The sequence below is a fragment of the Macaca fascicularis genome, chromosome 10, assembly GCF_037993035.2.
Source record: "Macaca fascicularis isolate 582-1 chromosome 10, T2T-MFA8v1.1".
In the NCBI taxonomy this organism is placed as follows: Eukaryota; Metazoa; Chordata; class Mammalia; order Primates; family Cercopithecidae; genus Macaca; species Macaca fascicularis.
Genome location: NC_088384.1, coordinates 27,766,912 through 27,783,790, shown reverse-complemented (window position 1 = coordinate 27,783,790; position 16,879 = coordinate 27,766,912). Strand labels below are relative to the sequence as shown.

Here is a 16,879-nt window from a genome sequence, read left to right as displayed (position 1 = left end):
ATTACAAGTCTCGAAACAGCACAGAGGCAATTGAGTTAGGCAATTGAGTTAGGCAGCCGCCCCATGGGAAAGCGGCTCTTTAGGAACTGAGGCCTAACGTGGGTTACGCATCGGTCAGGAGGAGGTGCTCAGCTTGTGGCCAGGCATTGGGGCCCCAAGCCACCCTTCCACGGTCGGCGGAACCTTGCCCAGCTGCAGCCGGAGCCTGGAAATGTCCATTGTATGAGTCTGGTGGGACCCGGGGTTTTTTGTTCCCCAAGGCCAGCGTGGCTCCTGTGGGCAACTGTCATGTTCACTGGGACTGGCGGGAAGCTGGGTTTGTGGACTTGCACCCTCCGCTTCCTCATGTCCTCATCCTCAGGTGCCCTCCCAGCCTTTCAGAGGTCTTTTTTCCCAGCTGTGGGCAGGATGTCGCTCCTCTGCCCTATTTGTCCAGGACACAGGGTGCCAAGGCTGGTGGAGCCTCCCTGCAGCCCAAAGGGAGGAGGCTGGGGTCAGAGAGGCCTTGGGATGGGGCACACTTCTTCCCAGTGAACCTTAGGATCCCTCGGGCACCCATGCTCCCCACTGAGGGCCTGGGGCCACAGCACTCTGCCTGTGAGGGGTGGGCGCTTGGAGGCTTGGGGACATGTGTGCCCACAGGCATGTGGGGAGAGCCTGCTGAGCGCTGTCTTGGTGCTAGTTCCACACGCTGGCCCCCTGACACGGGGCTTGGCCTAGCAGCTTGTTGGGGAGGTGGTGCCCAGAGCAGAAGGGGGACTGGGAGGTGGTTGCTGTGGGCTCTGTGGGGCATGAGGGCTGGTGTTTGCCCCAAGCTCAGTGCCCAGTACCTGTGACCACACCTGCTCATAAGTGACCTCTGGGTGGCCCAGGGGTGAGTGGAGAGTGGACCTGAGCAGGTGACATGGGCTGGCGAGGAGCTTTGTCTCTCTAGGAGAGGGCAGCCTGTGCTGCCAGACCTGGCATCGCGCCACCCCAAGGCAGGCCTCATCGAGCCCTTGGGAGCCTCCCCTGAGATGGAGATGCGCTTCCCTGTGGTGGGGCTTCGCTCAGAACGTTTTTATGGAATGTTAATTGATAATGCTTTTATTTAATTCTGGGTGTCATTCCATGCCAGCCAAACCCAACAGGCTGAGATTTATGCCTCCAAATTATGGGGCTCAGGCTGTTCAGAGGTGAAACAAAACAATTACCCATCAGTCAGCCACCAACTGGCTTGTGCTGAGGCTGGCAGCTCCATTAGTGGGTGTGGGTGGCCATGGCCCAGCAAGAACCCTTGAGGGGTGGGATGACCTTTGAGGCCAGGGCAGCCTGGGCGAGGTCTCAGTCCACATTCATACCCAACTGGCTCCAATGCTGCAGCCCTTGGCCTCCCACATGATGCTGTGACCCCAGGTGGGCTGAGGGTGACCTGCCGGAAGACGCTGCAGCGTCATCTTCAAGGGTAGGACCATGTGTCCTGTGTGCTGGGGGCCTGGGGGGCCATGGCCAGCCATGGTCACTTAGCGGAAAGAGCAAGGTCATCTGCCTCCTGAGCACCCCCATCCCCAGGACGGAGGGACTAGGTGTGAACTGCTTCACAGGGAGGGAAGCCTTGGTTGTCAGAGAGGACACTGGGTCTCTCACTGGGAGGACCTCCTGGCCTGGGCTTGAGGCCACCTGGATCTGTGCAAAGGTAGGTATGAGTAGGGTGGGATGGGAGGGGAGGTGGGCAGGGGAGGTGTGGTTGGTGCAGGGGAGGGGAAGTGGGGGAATGGAAGGGAGGTGGGCAGGGGAGGTAGAGTGGACTGGATGTCAGAACAGCTTAGGAGTGGGGGGTGGGGGTACCTGAACCACAGAGCGGATCCTGTCCCACCTTGACCTTGGTATGGTTGAGTCAGTGGCTAAACCAGGCCCTGTGGTCCTTCACCCAGGGGAGAGCCTGTATACCTCTTGGGCACTGCTAGGCCAGCACGCAGCTCTGACTGAGCGCCTCCCCGTCTTGGGTGGTTTCCCGGATGCCTGGCTGGCTGCTTATAGGGACACGGGCTGGATGGGACAGTGACGGGAGGTGGGCTCTCCCAGCCCCAGTGACCCTCTAGGCCAGGGGTTGGCTTCTCTCCCTGCAGAGACCGCCCTTTCCTGCTCCTCTGCCTAGCTGCCCTGGGATTCGTGTCCCAGCCTCCCCAGCGTTCATCCCGGATGATCTGCACGTAGGCATGGCGCCTTACTGGGTCAGAGTGGTGTCCGGGTGAGCAGGTGGAGGGCTCTCCTCACTGCCTGGCAGTGTCCTGTTCCCCCCGCTGCTCTGACACCCAACCTGGTCCCCAGCTGGGGCATCTCACACCCAGATCTGCTGCCCATTGGTGCAGTGCCGCCAATGCAGGTGCTGACCTCTGTCTCCGGGACTCCCTCTGTCCCTGCAATTCAACACGCTGCTCCTGCCCTGCTGGGATCCCATGTCCCTGGACCCTCCCGCTGGCAGCCTCGCCCGGTGACCCTGCTACAGGCCTGCCCCGCCACCCCCGGCACACTCCCTCATCCAGAGGCTGTGCAGTCACGTGCGGACCCCCAAGGTGGCCTGTGGCTCCCTGCTCACGGCGGGGCTAAAAGGGGGCTTTCCAGTCATGTCCTGCCCTGGCTTCTTGCCTAAGGCCCTGGCCCTCATGGTACAGGCATGGTCCTCACACCCTTGGCTCTGCCAAAGCTCTGAGACCCCGCCCTAGAGACCCCGGCCCACCCAGCCTGGCCCTGCAGCAGTACACCAAGGGCCCCTAAACCTGGCCTGGCTGCTGCCAGGGTGACCACCAGGGGCAACTGTCCGATAGAGGGCGGTGGCTGGGTCCAGTGTGTCTGGGTGACCGCAGGGCTTGAAAGCCCTGTCCTGTGCTCGGCCCGCCTGCGTCAGTGAAACTGGACTCCTAAGTCAGCATTCGGTCCTTCCAGGGTCATGTCCTCTGAGACCTGGGGCGAGTCACTCCACCTCAGTGTCATCATGGGCAGAACCTCTCACGTATGGCATTGAAATCTTTCAAACTGAGTAGGAAAAGCCCTGTATTTTCTGAGCCCTATTACCATAGACCAGTACTGTCCTAAGTGTACTCTGGGGACAGACAGTGGCCAGCCCCGTAGCTCAGTCATTTCTGTTTAAAGGGTGAACAGGCTGGGTGCAATGCTTGAAAATCAAGCATGAAGTGGAACCCAGTGGGCCATGTATGGCTCTCACACCCATGAGTCATTCACACGATGCCACTTGGTCATTGCTGTCCCACCTGAAATGCAGCACTGGTGGGTGAGACCCTCTGGGCATGTTACCTGAGGGATGCGGCTGCAGCTCTTTATGCCCAGCTCTGGGCATCACTTTTTTTTTTTGACAGCATCTGGCTCTGTTGCCCAGGCTAGAATGTGGTGGTGTGATCATAGCTCACTGCTGCCTCAAACTCCTGCAATCAAGGAATCCTCCTGCGTCAGTCTCTTGAATAGCCGGGACTACAGGCAAGTGCCACCACGCCCGGTGAATTTTTGTTTTTTTCCTACAGAGAGGGTTATGTTGCCCAGGCTGGTCTCAAATTCCTGGGCTCAAGCGATCCTCCCACCTCGACCTCTCAAAGTGCTGGGATTACAGGTGTGAACCACTGCACCCAGCCTGTTCACGCTTTAAACAGAAACAACAGCTGATCGTACGGGGCTGAGCATTGCCTGTCCCTGGTGCCTGTGCCGGGGGTGACTTTCCAGCTGGGGCTCAGCATTGCGGGTGGGAAGACCTCCTGGGGCCAACATGGCTTGGATCGTCAGGTCATGTGGGTCGCTGTGGGGACAGAGGCCAGCAGTGGCAGAGCTGCACAGCAGTGGGGAGGGGCAGGGCAGGGCAGGGCAGAGCCCTGCCCAGGGCTGTACGGTTTCCACCCCTGCCCTGAGCTGCAGTGGGACACTTGCCATGGGGGATCCTGGGAGACACCAGGGGTGGATCCTCGGGCTCTCGGCCAGGAACTGGCTCTTTCCAGGGCAGGCTGACAGATCAGTCCCAGGGCCCCTGCAGCCCCCACTACCCATGCCCATTCTGGGCTGTGTGATGCCCGGTGAGGTTTCTGGGCGCCTCTCTTCCATGTGTGAGTGGCCATGCTGGCATTTGGAGCCTGGGGAGCTCCTGACAGTGCTGGTCCTGCCTGCGGAGGAGGCGGGGCCAGGCTGTTTGGAAATGTCAGGTTGTCAGGTGGTGGCATTGCCCAGCACCTCACCCCCGCTCTCACCCCAAAAGGCTGGACATGGGCTGGGGCCCCAGTGATAGAGCCTGGCTGGGGGCTGGCTCCTGGGTTGTGGGGGATCCGAGACTGATGGATGAGGGCCCTCTGCTTGCTCCCACAGTTGTGGCCTTCGTGGGCGGGTCAATGTGGAAGAGTGATGGTACAAGTGGGACCATGGGGCATCGGAGGGATCCCCCAGTAGGGAATCCTGCCTGGGGCACCTGGGCATGGTGAAGACAGATATCTCCTAGCAAGACATGTCCCCCACCCTGCGGGACCAGATGCCTTGGGTTGGGTATGGAGCAAGGCGCAGACACAGAGACCAGGATGGGAAGAGCCAGGGAACTGGGCAGTCTCCTGCTCTGCCTCGGGGCTGCAGTGTCATGGTGGGGTGGGGCTTACCCACACTGTCAGTTTCCCCACAAGGCTTTGGGGTCCCAGGGGTTCAGGGGCCCTCTCTGAACCCACAGCCCTCCATGCACCCCATAGCCCTCTATGAACCCCACAGTTACCCATGGATTCCACAGCACTTCCGCAGTCCCCCATGTACCCCACAGTTCTCCATGCACCCCACAGGTTCCCACGCACCACACAGGCCTCCATGTGCCCCCACGCTTCCATGAAGCCCACAGGCCCTCATGAGCCCCATGGCCTCCTATGATTCCCACAATCCTTCACAGCCCCAGCGCCAGGGCCTCACTTCTGGCAGCTGACTGACCTGCCAGTTTCCTGGAGTTCTTCATCCAACTTCCAAGGTTGCCGAGTCCTGGGAACACCTCAGAAACCTCATGGAACAGTGACAGGTTGTCAATCAAGTGGCAAGTTTGACATGTTTGAGCAACGTTCAGCCCGGGAGGTGCTGGGGGCCAATTAGCAGAGATTCCCAGGCAGCAGAGCCGCCGGGCTCAGGGCTGGGGATGAACAGTCAGCCCAGACGCTGCTGCCCCCACCTGAGGATTTCTCCCCAGGCCTGGACTTGGGGCTAAGGGACTCTTGTACCTTCCCGGCCACCTGGACAGGGTCCCCGCCGTGGCCCAGCCTAGGGTGTTGCTCAGAGCACACCTGGCCGATGATGGAGCCTGACACACAGGAAGCAGCTCCTTGCAGCACCCCAGGCCTCTGTGGGGCTTCTCTGGGCGGAGTGACCTGGGGAGCAACCCCCTTCTGTGGGGCAGGTGAGGATGCTGCCTTGCGGGCTGAAGGCCAAGGGGAAGAGGCACACTGGGGTCACTCAGGCTGGGCAGTGGTCAGAGCGGCCACCCCTCCCTCTCCACAGGCTCTGGTGACCACTGTTCTGTTTAGCCCCTATCTCTCCCCACCTTTTGAAAAGACAGAGTCTAGCTCTGTCGCCCAGGCTGGAGTGTAGTGGCACAATCAGAGCTCACTGCAGCCTCCAACTCCTGGGCTCAGGTGATCCTCTTGCTTCAGCCTCCGAGTAGCTGGGACCACAGGTGCCTGCCACCATGCCCAGATAATTTTTTTTTTAAAATTATTTTTTATAGAGATGAGGGTCTTGCTTTGTTCCTCAGGCTGGTCTCAAACTCCTGGCCTCAGGCAATCCTGCCTTCTTGGCCTCCTAAAGCCCTGGGACTATGGGTGTGAGCTACCATGCCTGGCCTCAATTTCTGCAGGCTCAGTAGGTCTTCCAATTTTCTTGGCAACCACAGGCCGGGTTCCCAAACATCTCTCTGATCTTCCCTCCACCTGGCATCTCCCTCCCCAAAGCTCTGCCCCATCCTAAAATCCCCACTGCAGAAGCTGCGCCTTCCAGAAGGTAGATAGGCATGGGCTCTGCAGCTGCAGAGGTACGGACAGGGCCTCCCTGGGCAGCTTCCTGGGAGCTGCACCATGCACGGGTCACGGGACCCTCCTGGGCAGGTTGAACTGGGAGGGGACAGAGACCTTTCTAAGGTCTCTATGCAGGCTGCTGGGTTCCAGTCACATGGTGCCCTCCCATGAATCCCTGAGGGATGGGAGTGTCTCAGCAGCACCTGCAAGGACCAGTGGGAGGGGTGAGCATCTTTGTTCTGTCCAAGAGCGTTTTTGGAGCATGAGCTCTTGGCATGTGCCAGAGAAAGCCATGTTCGCTTTCCTTTTATGGCTGAGCTTGAGATGTCTGGATAAGAGGGGTCATCAGCCAAGGCACTGATAAGGGCTGCAGGGCTGAGCCTGTAAAGGGCTGAGCCTGGAGTTGGGGGGTACCTCTCCTGCTCAGGCTGGCACTGGGGGTTGGGGTAGGCTGGGTGAGGCTGCTGCTCCTGGCCTGGAAATGTGGAGCCCCGGGCAGTCCTGCCTGTCCCATGGCTTTGCTGGACACAAGAACTGCCAGATGTCACTTGTGTGGGAATCATTTTGCTGTTTGAATGAAGCTGGATTTGTGAGTGTGCTCACCAGCCTGGATGGATGAGGTCTGACCAGGAGACTGCCTGTTGTCTGTCCTTCACAGAGGGTCCTCCACACCCAGGGTAGAGCTGGGGAGAAGGAGTCCTGGGGAAATACTGAGTTAAACAAGGCTGATGTGTCCTCTGAGGACTTCTCAGTGTGACTGGTATAGGTGAGTCTGAGATGGCCAGGTAGCTGGGGTGTGGACACCATCAGGCTAGGGCTGCTGTCTGTCTCCTCTGCTCAGGTGCCTGTGCAGGGAGGGACTTGGGGGTGGGCCTGGGGAAATTGTGGAAAGTGGGAGTCTGTCACCAGACGCTGTCTCTGAACTGGGGCCAAGATTTAGTCATTTCATGTCCTCTCTAGGCAGTGCTTACAGGTGTTGGCCAATATCGGCTGCATTGATTAAAGGAAGAGCTTTCTGACCATTGTCCAAGGCCAGGGCCTGGGCCAGGAGCTCTTCCGTGATTGGCTTTGTTTTTTATTTGCTTTGTCAAGGTCAGTTTTTGTTAAAGTAAGTACTTTAACAAAATAATATTCCTTGTCATTATCTGCATGCTCTATACTGCAAATGCTATCAACTTCTTGATCACATAGATTTCCATTTTCTACTTTTTCTGAGGTTTCCTCTGTTTCTGGTATGAAGAATGTATATAACCCAAAGTGAAACATTTTGTCCTTTTTTAGCATCTTGTTCTGCTTGTGGAAGAACTCTACTTTCATATCACCACACACAGGTAATGGCTGAGAACTCAAAGTACAAGAACTTGTCTTCCCATCGTGTGAGTCCTGAATTGGAGGAATGTATCTTCACCTTTAGCTATCAGACCACAGATTGAGGCTTGAAAGTTCTGCCACTGAACATTGGAATAGTTTCAAACACTTGTGAAACAACAGTGCCACTGGTCTAATCCAGATGATTCTTTTACAGGTAGCTGTAATAATACACATAGCACCTCTGACTGGGAATAGTTACTCCCTTTTAGTCTCTGGTCCTTACTTCCCCTTAGAAATCTAGGGCCTCTTGTGCTTTGAAAAATTTGCCCCTATGTAATAAATATGCACGAATCATTACACCAATTTGTCCTTTTCCAGCTTTATGGTGAGTTGCTGCAACATGACTTAGCCATTGGTCAAGATCTTCACAAAAGGTTTGATAAGTTCTAGCTGTGGTAGGTTATGGTCTTCAAAAGGATATTGTGCAACTCTGCCGTTAAATTTGGCGGTGTCATAATGTCTTTCAGCACAAAGATTGTATATCTTGTAATGGTTTTTATGCTTTGAGTCCAAAAACATTTCTACATCATCAGTATTGTTCCTGTATGCGCCTTCAAGTCTTTCTGCAGGAAATACCATAGCGATAATGTTTGGATAAATATAGGTTAATTCTAAGTCAAATCCATCCTCTTGATATCTCCTTTTGTTTCTGCTAACGATCTTTTTGATGATGGCTGTCATGTCTGGGAGCCTGTGGCTGAGGAAAAAAGGAGAGAGATGGCAGAAGCTGTGGGTGGTGGGTCTTATTCTGCAGGATGGAAATGGCTCTGGGCTTGGCAGTAGCTGATGCCCCTTGCTCTGCTGCCACTTGGCTCTGGACCACAGCTGGGTAATGGCTGCTGGATGGCAGCTGTCAGGTCTCTGAGCCCAAGCCTGCTCATATACATCCAGATGGCCTGAAGCAACTGAAGAATCACAAAAGAAGTGAAAATGGTCAGTTCCTGCCTTAACTGATGACATTATCTTGTGAAATTCCTTCTCCTGGACAATGAGTCTCAGAAGCTCCCCACCAAGGACCTTGGGACCCCTGCCCCTGCCTGCCAGAGAACAACCCCTTTGACTAATTTTCCATTACCTACACAAATCCTATAAAACTGCCCCCCACCTATCTTCTTTTGCTGACTCTCTCTTCGGGCTCAGCCCACCTGCACCCAGGTGATTAAAAAGTTTTATTGCTCACACAAAGCCTGTTGGTGGTCTCTTCACAGGGATGTGCGTGACATTTGGTGCCGTGACTCGGACTGGGGGACCTCCCTTGGGAGATCAATCCCTTGTCGTCCTGTCTTTGCTCCATGAGAAAGATCTACCTATGACCTCAGGTCCTCAGACCAACCAGCCCAAGGGAACATCTCACCAATTTTAAATTGGGTAAGCGGCCTCTTTTTACTCTCTCCTCCAACCTCTCTCACTATCCCTTAACCTCTTTCTCCTTTCAATTTCAGTGCCACCCTTCAATCTTTCTCTTCCTTTAATTTCATTCCTTTCCTTTTCTGGTAGAGAGAGAGGAGAGGCGTTTTATCCATGAACCAAAAACTCCAGTGCCAGTCATGGACTCGGGAAGACAGTCTTCCCTTGGTGTTTAATCACTGCAGGGACGCCTGCCTAATTACACCTATATTTCAGAGGTGTCTGCTTTGATCCTTCACCTTGGTAGCAAGCATCACCTCCCCTGGGTGACAAGCACTACCTCCCCTGGGTGGCAAGTACCACCCACCCCCCACTGTGTCTCTACCTTCTCTTTTCTCTGGGCTTACCTCCTTCACTGTAGGCAAGCTTCCACCCACCATTCCTTCTCCTTCTCCCTTAGCCTGTGTTCTCAAGAACTTAAACTCTCACCTGACCTAAAACCTCAACACTAAATGCCTTATTTTCTTCTGCAATACTGCTTGACCTCAATACAAACTTGATAATGGTTCCAAATAACCAGAAAATGGCACTTTCGATTTCTTCCCTCTACAAGATCTAGGTAATTCTTGTCGTAAAATGGACAAATGGTCTGAGGTGCCTGATGTCCAGGTATTCTTTTACACATTGTTCCTTTCCTAATCTCTGCTCCCATGCAACTCATGCCAAATCCTCCTCCTTTCTCTCCTGTCTGTTCCTTCAGTCTCTATCCCAAGCTCTGAGTCCTTTGAATCCTGCTTTTCTATGGACACATCTGACCTCTCCCCTCCTCCTCAGGCTGCTCCTTGCCAGGCCGAACTAGGTCCCAGTTCTTCCCAAGCCTCCACTCCCCCACCGTATAATCTTGTTTATCATCTCTCCTCACACCCGGCCTGGCTTACAGTTTCATTCTGCAAGTAGCCCTCCCCAACTTGCCCAACAATTTCCTCTTAAGGGGGTGGCTGGAGCTGAAGGCATAGTCAAGGTTAATGCTCCTTTTTCTTTATCTGACCTTTCCCAGATCAGTTAGGGTTTAGGTTATTTTTCATCAAATATAAAACCCCATCCTAGTTCATGGCCCGTTTGGCAACAACCCTTAAAATGCTTTACCTAGATCCAGAGAGGCCAGAAGGCCATCTCATTCTCAATATGCATTTTATTATCCAACCCACTCCCGATATTAGAAAAAAACTCCAAAAATTAGATTCCAGCCCTCAAACCCCACAAGAGGACTTAGTTAACCTCTCCTTCAAGGTGTACAATAAGAGAAAAGAGTTGCAATTACTTGCCTTCACTGTGAGACAAACCCCAGCCACATCTGCAGCACACAAGAACTTCAAAACGCCTAAGCCACAGTGGTCAGGCAGTCCTTCAGGACCTCCTCCCCCAGGATCTTGCTTCAAGTGCTGGAAATCTGGCCACTGGACCAGGAATGCTTGTAGCCTGGGATTCCTCCTAAGCCATGTCGCATCTGTGTGGGACCCCACTGGAAATTGGACTGTCCAGCTTGCCTGGCAGCCACTCCCAGAGCCCCTTGAACCCTGGCCCAAGGCTCTCTGACTGACTCCTTCCCAGATTTTCTTGGCTTAGCAGCTGAAGACTGGTGCTGCCCGATTGCCTCGAAAGCCTCCTGGACCATCACAGATGCTTTGGGTAACTCTTACAATGGAGGGTAAGTCTGTCCCCTTCTTAATCAGTATGGAGGCTACCCACTCCACATTACCTTCCTTTCAAGGGCCTGTTTCCCTGGCCTCCGTAACTGTTTTGGGTATTGACGACCAGGCTTCTAAACCTCTTAAAACTCCCCAACTCTGGTGCCAACTTGGACAACATTCTTTTATGCACTCCTTTTTAGTTATCCCCACCTGCCCAGTTAGTTGCCTTATTAGGTCAAGGCATTTTAACTAAATTATCTGCTTCCCTTACTATTCCTAGACTACGGACACAGCTCATTGCTGCCCTTTTCCCCACCCAAGCAGTTTCTCAGGCTCTTGGTATTCAGTGGAAGCTTCGTACCCCTTACCATCCTCAGTCTTCAGGAAAGGTAGAACGGACTAATGGTCTTTTAAAGACACACCTCACCAAGCTCAGCCTCCAACTTTAGAAGGACTGGATAGTACTTTTACCTCTTGTAGAGCCTGTCCTCAAAATGCTACAGGGTACAGTCCACTTGAACTTTTATATGGACGCACTTTCTTGCTTGGCCCCAACCTTATCCCAGACACCATCCCTCTAGGTGTCTTATCTTCCAGTCCTCTAGCAGGCTAGACAGGAAATTTGCCAGGCTGCTGATCTTCTCTTGTCTACTGCAGATTCCCAGCCATATGAAGACATCCTAGCTGGACGATCAGTTCTTGTTAAGAATCTGACCCCCTCAAACTCTACAACCTTGATGAACTGGACCCTACTTAGTCATCTATAGTACCCCAACTGTCGTCTGCTTCCAGGACCCTCCCCATTGGGTTCACCATTCCAGAATAAAGCTGTGTCTGTCAGCCAGCCAGCCTGATCTCTCCTGTTCTTCCTGGAAGTTGTAAGTACTCACCCCTGCTTCCCTTAAACTCACCCACATTTCTGAAGCACAGCAGTCACACTTATGAGCCTAACATATCCTTTCATTTTGTTAGGTCTATTCTTCTTTACCCCACTCTTCGCAACAGGGCTTTACACAGTCACCCCCACTACTTGGACTGCATCCCAAAAACTTTTCATCCCTGCTATCTTCTATCTAGTCATACTCCTATTCTTTGTTCTCACCTATCCATAAATGGTGCCCTTGTCTACACTGCTGGCTTATACTTTTTCTCCAGACCATCATAGCTGGTCTTGGTCTCATCCCCTAACTGCCACTCTTAACTCCCTCTTGGAGTGGGATAGATGACCTTTGCTGGGAAGGCACGCTCCAATTCTTTCACCCACTTTACATTTCCAGTTTTGCCTTACACAAGGTCTCTTCTTCCTCTGTGGCTCCTCCACCTACATGTGTCTGCCTGTTAAGTGGACAGGCACATGTACACTAGTTTTCCTTACCCCCAAAATTCAATTTGCAAATAGGACCGAACAGCTTCCTGTTCCCCTCATGACACCAACACTACACTTCACTACTATTTTGTTTTGTTTTTCTTCTTATTAATATAAGAAGACAATAATAGGGCTTGACTGACTTACTGCTGAAGAAGGAGAAGTGTGTGTGTGTGTATGTATTTTTTTTTTTTTTGAGATAGTCTTACTCTGTCACCAAAGCTGGAGTATAGGGGCGCTGTCTTGGCTCACTGCAAGCTCCCCCTCCTAGGTTGATGCCATTCTCCTGCCTCAGCCTCCCAAGTAGCTGGAACTACAGGTGCCCGCCACCATGCCTGGCTAATTTTTTGTATTTTTAATAGAGATGGCGTTTCACTGTGTTAACCAGGATGGTCTCAATCTCCTGACCTCGTGATCTGCCCGCCTCAGCCTCCCAGAGTGCTGGGATTATCGGCATGAGCCACTGCACCCAGCCAGGACTCTGTATATTTTTAAATGAAGAGTGTTGTTTCTACCTAAATTAATCTGGCCTGGTACATGACAACATAAAAAAAACTCAAGGATAAAGCACAAAAACTCACCAACCAAGCAAATAATTACGCTGAACCCCCTTGGACACACTCTAATTGGGTATTCTGGGTCCTCCCAATTCTTAGCCCTTTAATACCTATTTTTCTCCTCCTCTTATTTGGACCTGTGTTTTCCGTTTAGTTTCTCAATTCATACAAAACTGCACCCAGGCCATCACCAGTCATTCTATACAAAAAACGCTCCTTTTAACAACCCCACAAGATCACCCCTTACCCCAAAATCTTTCTTCAGTTTAATCTCTCACACTCTAGGTTCTCATGCCACCCCTAATCCCATTCGAAGCAGCCCTGAGAAACATCGCCCATTATCTCTCCATATCACCCCCCAAAATTTTCGCTGCCCCAACACTTCACCACTATTTTATTTTTCTTATTAATATAAGAAGTCAGGAATGTCAGACCTCTGAGCCCAAGCCTGCACAGATACATCCAGATGGCCTGAAGCAACTGAAGAATCACAAAAGAAGTGAAAATGGCTGGTGCCTGCCTTAACTGATGACATTATCTTGTGAAATTCCTTCTCCTGGAAAATGAGTCTGAGAAGCTCCCCACCAAGCACCTTGTGACCCCCACCTCTGCCCACTAGAGAACAACCCCTTTGACTGTAATTTTCCACTACCTACACGAATCCTATAAAACTGCCCCGCTCCTATCTTCCCTTCGCTGACACTCTCTTCTGGGCTCAGCCCACCTGCACCCAGGTGAATAAAACTCTATTGTTTACCCAAAGTGTGTTGGTGGTCTCTTCACACAGACGCGTGTGACAGCAGCGACTGGTCCTGCTTCTCCTCAGTAGCCAGACTGGCAGCAGCAGCAGTGGAATGGGGAGAAGAGGAATAATCCTCAGAATGGCTGTCTCCACTAGCGGTCTCCAAAGCCCAGGACACTGGGGGTGCGGTGAGAGGTTTAAAACTGGCCTGGGTCCCTGGATGTGCTGCTGCTGCCACTGTTACCATGTTGGAGGCAGTAGAAGGGGAGAGACCAACTCTCTGGTGTTCCCAGCCCTGGAAATAGTGACAGGTGACTCAGACCCCCTCCCTGGAGCTGCAGCCGCCTCAGCCACCACCGTGCCTCAGCTGGCTGCTGCTGGAGCCCATGGCTTCCACCTTCCTTTTCAGGAGAAGCTGAGGAAGATTGGCTGCAGGGTTAGAAAAGACCGTGTCCAAGCCAGGCAGTTGCAACCGGACAGTGGCAGGGGGGCGTTGAGCTGGGATGTCCACTCCTCCACCCCTGATTATGGATGGGCCAGAGGGCTCAGGCGCTGTGGCAGTTGGCCAGGGAAGGTGCACTTGGAACATACTGTTTTGTCTTCTGCTGCCCCAGTCTCCTCAACTTGTAATTTGAAAATAGAAGTGTAATTTCTGAGAAGGCACCAAGTAATGGGATTTGTGGATGGACTTGAAGAGCCAAGAAATCAACACTGGCTACCTCTCGACCTGGAGAATTATGGAGCCCATGAGTTCTCTAGGCCTCAGCTTCGGTCCCCAGGCTCTGAGCACAAAGAGAGGTGGGCCTGGTGGGTGGTGCAGAGCTTCGCCTTGCACACCTCATGGCTGGTTCAGCCTGCCCGCCTGGGCCCTTCCATGCTTCCTGCCATCTCTGTGAGGGGAGCTCCTAGCCTCCGCCTAGAATACCTGGGTAGCGTGATCAGACCTCGGGCCCCCTGCATCATCACCCCATTGTAGGCTGGGAAGCTCGAGGACCCAGGCAGGGCCCCAGTGTGCCACAGGGCTTGGCCACTGTGCAACTGCCCTGCAGCTCTGGCCTCTGGCCAGGCCTTGCCCACCAACTTCTGCCCTCTGCCCCGTGTCCTCCACCCTGGCTGTGCATGGAGGGGGGTGGGCAGGCACATGGTAGAGTCTGCCAGTGGAGCCCTGGTAAGTTCTCTTCACCCCGTGCCAGCCGCCCCAGGGAACACCAGAGATTGAACAAATAACTGCCACGTTTATTTAAAAAAAATTTGGTGCCTAACAGAAGTGCTGTTTCTATACGTAGAAAAGAATGTTAAAAATATGGCCGGGTGCAGTGGCTCAAGCCTGTAATCCCAGCACTTTGGGAGGCCGAGACGGGCGGATCACGAGGTCAGGAGAAGGAGACCATCCTGGCTAACATGGTGAAACTCCATCTCTACTAAAAAATACAAAAAAACTAGCTAGGCAAGGTGGCGGGCGCCTGTAGTCCCAGCTACTCGGGAGGTTGAGGCAGGAGAATGATATAAACCCGGGAAGTGGAGCTTGCAGTGAGCTGAGATCTGGCCACTGCACTCCAGCCTGGGTGACAGAGCAAGACTCCATCTCAAAAAAAAAAAAAAAAAAAAGTTTAAAATAAAAACCAAAACAGTTTTCAAAGGCACCGTGGCATTAATTATTCATCTCTTGCTGATGAAACATGGCTTTGTAGGCACGGCCTCCCCTCCCTCCAAATAAGACTAGGGCTCAGGGAAAGCCTGGCCTGGCCTTAAGAGCAGGGGAGCTGGTGACCCCTGAATAAAATGGGGGTGGCTGTGATATCCTCTATGGCTATTTAGGGAGCACCCACTGTGTGCCAGGCTCGGCTGACCTGGGGGAGTGCACAGTGGGCACTGGTCACCAGGCGGAAACGGGGCAGTCCGTGTCGCTCCACAGTCAGGCCTGTGGAATGGGTTCGGTCTGACCTAGAGGAGGGAGGGGGCAGCAGGAGGGGTTGGTTGGGCAGCAGAGCCATCTCTTGGAGGAGAGAAATGGGGACAGAGGCCACCCTGGCCAGTGCCAGAGGACAGTGGCTACACGTCTGGGCACCCAGGCCAGGGGCCTAGCAAACCGCCACAGGGTGGGTGGGTGGGGCCCTGTTCTAAATCATTTGATGACCCTCTCAGATGCTGCTGGATCCCAGAGGGAGACAGGGAGCATGCAGGCCCTGCATGGAGCCCAGGCATGCCGTGCCCGACTTCTAACGTGCCCACTAGGCACAACCAGCCACGTGGTGGTGCCACACCAGAAAGGGCCGGCCTGCCAGGCAGTCGGGGCAGATGGGAGCAACATGGGAAGCAGCGGCAGGAACTTCTACTCCCTCTGCCTCCACCTCTCCAGCAGACCATATGTACACTGACCAGCCGCGTGCAGCGGGGAAGTTGGCGCCAGGCCTCGGCCACCCAAGCCCACTCTGGGCATTGCTGTCCGAACAAAGCTGGGTCCAGGGCCCTGTGGACTGAGCTGCTCCTCCTGCAGTTACGTGGGGGCAACCCTAAGCTCTGTGGGAAGGCCTGGAGCATTTGTTCTTTTTTTCTCACTCTGTCGTCCAGCCTGGAGTGCAGTGGCGCCATCTCTGCTCACTGCAAGCTCCGCCTCCCGGGTTCATGCCATTCTCCTGCCTTAGCCTCCATTGTAGCTGGGACTATAGGCGCCTGCCACCATGCCTGGCTAATTTTTTTTTTTTTTTTTTTTTTTAAGTAGAGGCCCTGGGGTTTCACTGTGTTAACCAGGATGTCTGATCTCCTGATCTCGGGATCCCCACGGCCTAGGCCTCCCAAAGTGCTGGGATTACAGGCGTGAGGCACTGTGCCCCACGCATTTGTTCTTTTGCTTATTCATTCATTTATTCAGAAATGTCCGGGAGCTGGCCAGCTGGTTTCCTGGGTAGAGGGGATGTTGATCCCATCAGTCTCCTGCCTGGCCAGGGGGTCTGGGAGGCCCAGAGGAAGCGTCTCTGAGCTGCCTGGGTGCAGATGGTATCCAAGGTGACAGCTCCTGGGGGCAGGGAGATGAGCTGTGCCCTGAGGTGGTGAAGTGGAACCCCAGCCCCCGCAGCCCCTGGGGCAGGTCAGGGAGTGGGAAAAGGCTGCAAGGAGAGGGGTGCGGGGGGGGGGGGGCAGCCAGAGGATAAGGCTCCATCTCTGCTGGGAGGCTCCGACCTGGTTAGCAAGGGCTCTGGTGTCCTAGCACCTGTGCTGGCTCCTGGGATGTAGAGTGGAATCTGCATCCCTGCTGCCCATGTGGGAGGGCCCGGGCGGCTGGGCCCCAGGCTCAGGGTTTGTGTGCGGGAGACCCGACAAAGCTGGACAGAGCCTGGCGGGACCTGGCCCTGCTATGGCCAGGCTGGGTGTATTCAGAAGGCCTGCGAGGAGCCAGCCTGGATACCTCCCCCTGATTTCAGCCTGGGAGTGGATGAGGGGAGGCAGCGGGCCTACGCTGAGCCCCGCCCACCATGTCCTCTCTTGCTAGTGGGCCTGACCTCACTGGAAGCATCTCTCAGCCTGGTATGAGTTCCTGTCTTCACCGAGGCTGCAGCGCCAGCAAGGCGCAGGAGTTGAGCCGCGGTCAGGCCCGGGGGTTATTTTCGTTTGTTGGTGCAGGGGCCTAGCAGACCCAGACCTTCCAGAGCTGGGGGTTCTCATCTCACCTGTCACTCCATGGCTCCCTTTGGTGGTTTTTTGTCTGGAGTGGCTGCTGGGCCCACCCTGTGCTGTGGGCAGCTCTCCGGCCTGGAGCCTACCCGTGACCCTGGGTCTATCCTCAGGGCCCCTTT

The 16,879-nt window shown here is 54.2% G+C and overlaps 1 long non-coding RNA gene and 1 pseudogene across 4 annotated transcripts in view; one reads left to right on the top strand and one right to left on the bottom strand.

Moving 5' to 3' along the window:
• Positions 1-13,097, top strand: part of LOC102115134 (uncharacterized) — a 39,555-nt gene extending 26,458 nt beyond the window's left edge. For 2 of the 4 annotated variants that reach the window (XR_010578423.2, XR_010578422.2), the window contains 2 exons: positions 8,591-11,298; positions 12,760-13,097. This is a non-coding gene — a long non-coding RNA (uncharacterized lncRNA). The remainder of the gene's footprint in view (positions 1-8,590; positions 11,299-12,759) is intronic. The other 2 variants (XR_012418935.1, XR_012418933.1) reach the window with 2 other exon arrangements.
• Positions 1,673-8,107, bottom strand: LOC135965469 (phosphatidylinositol 3,4,5-trisphosphate 3-phosphatase and dual-specificity protein phosphatase PTEN pseudogene; annotated as a pseudogene).
• Positions 13,098-16,879: the final 3,782 nt, after the last annotated feature.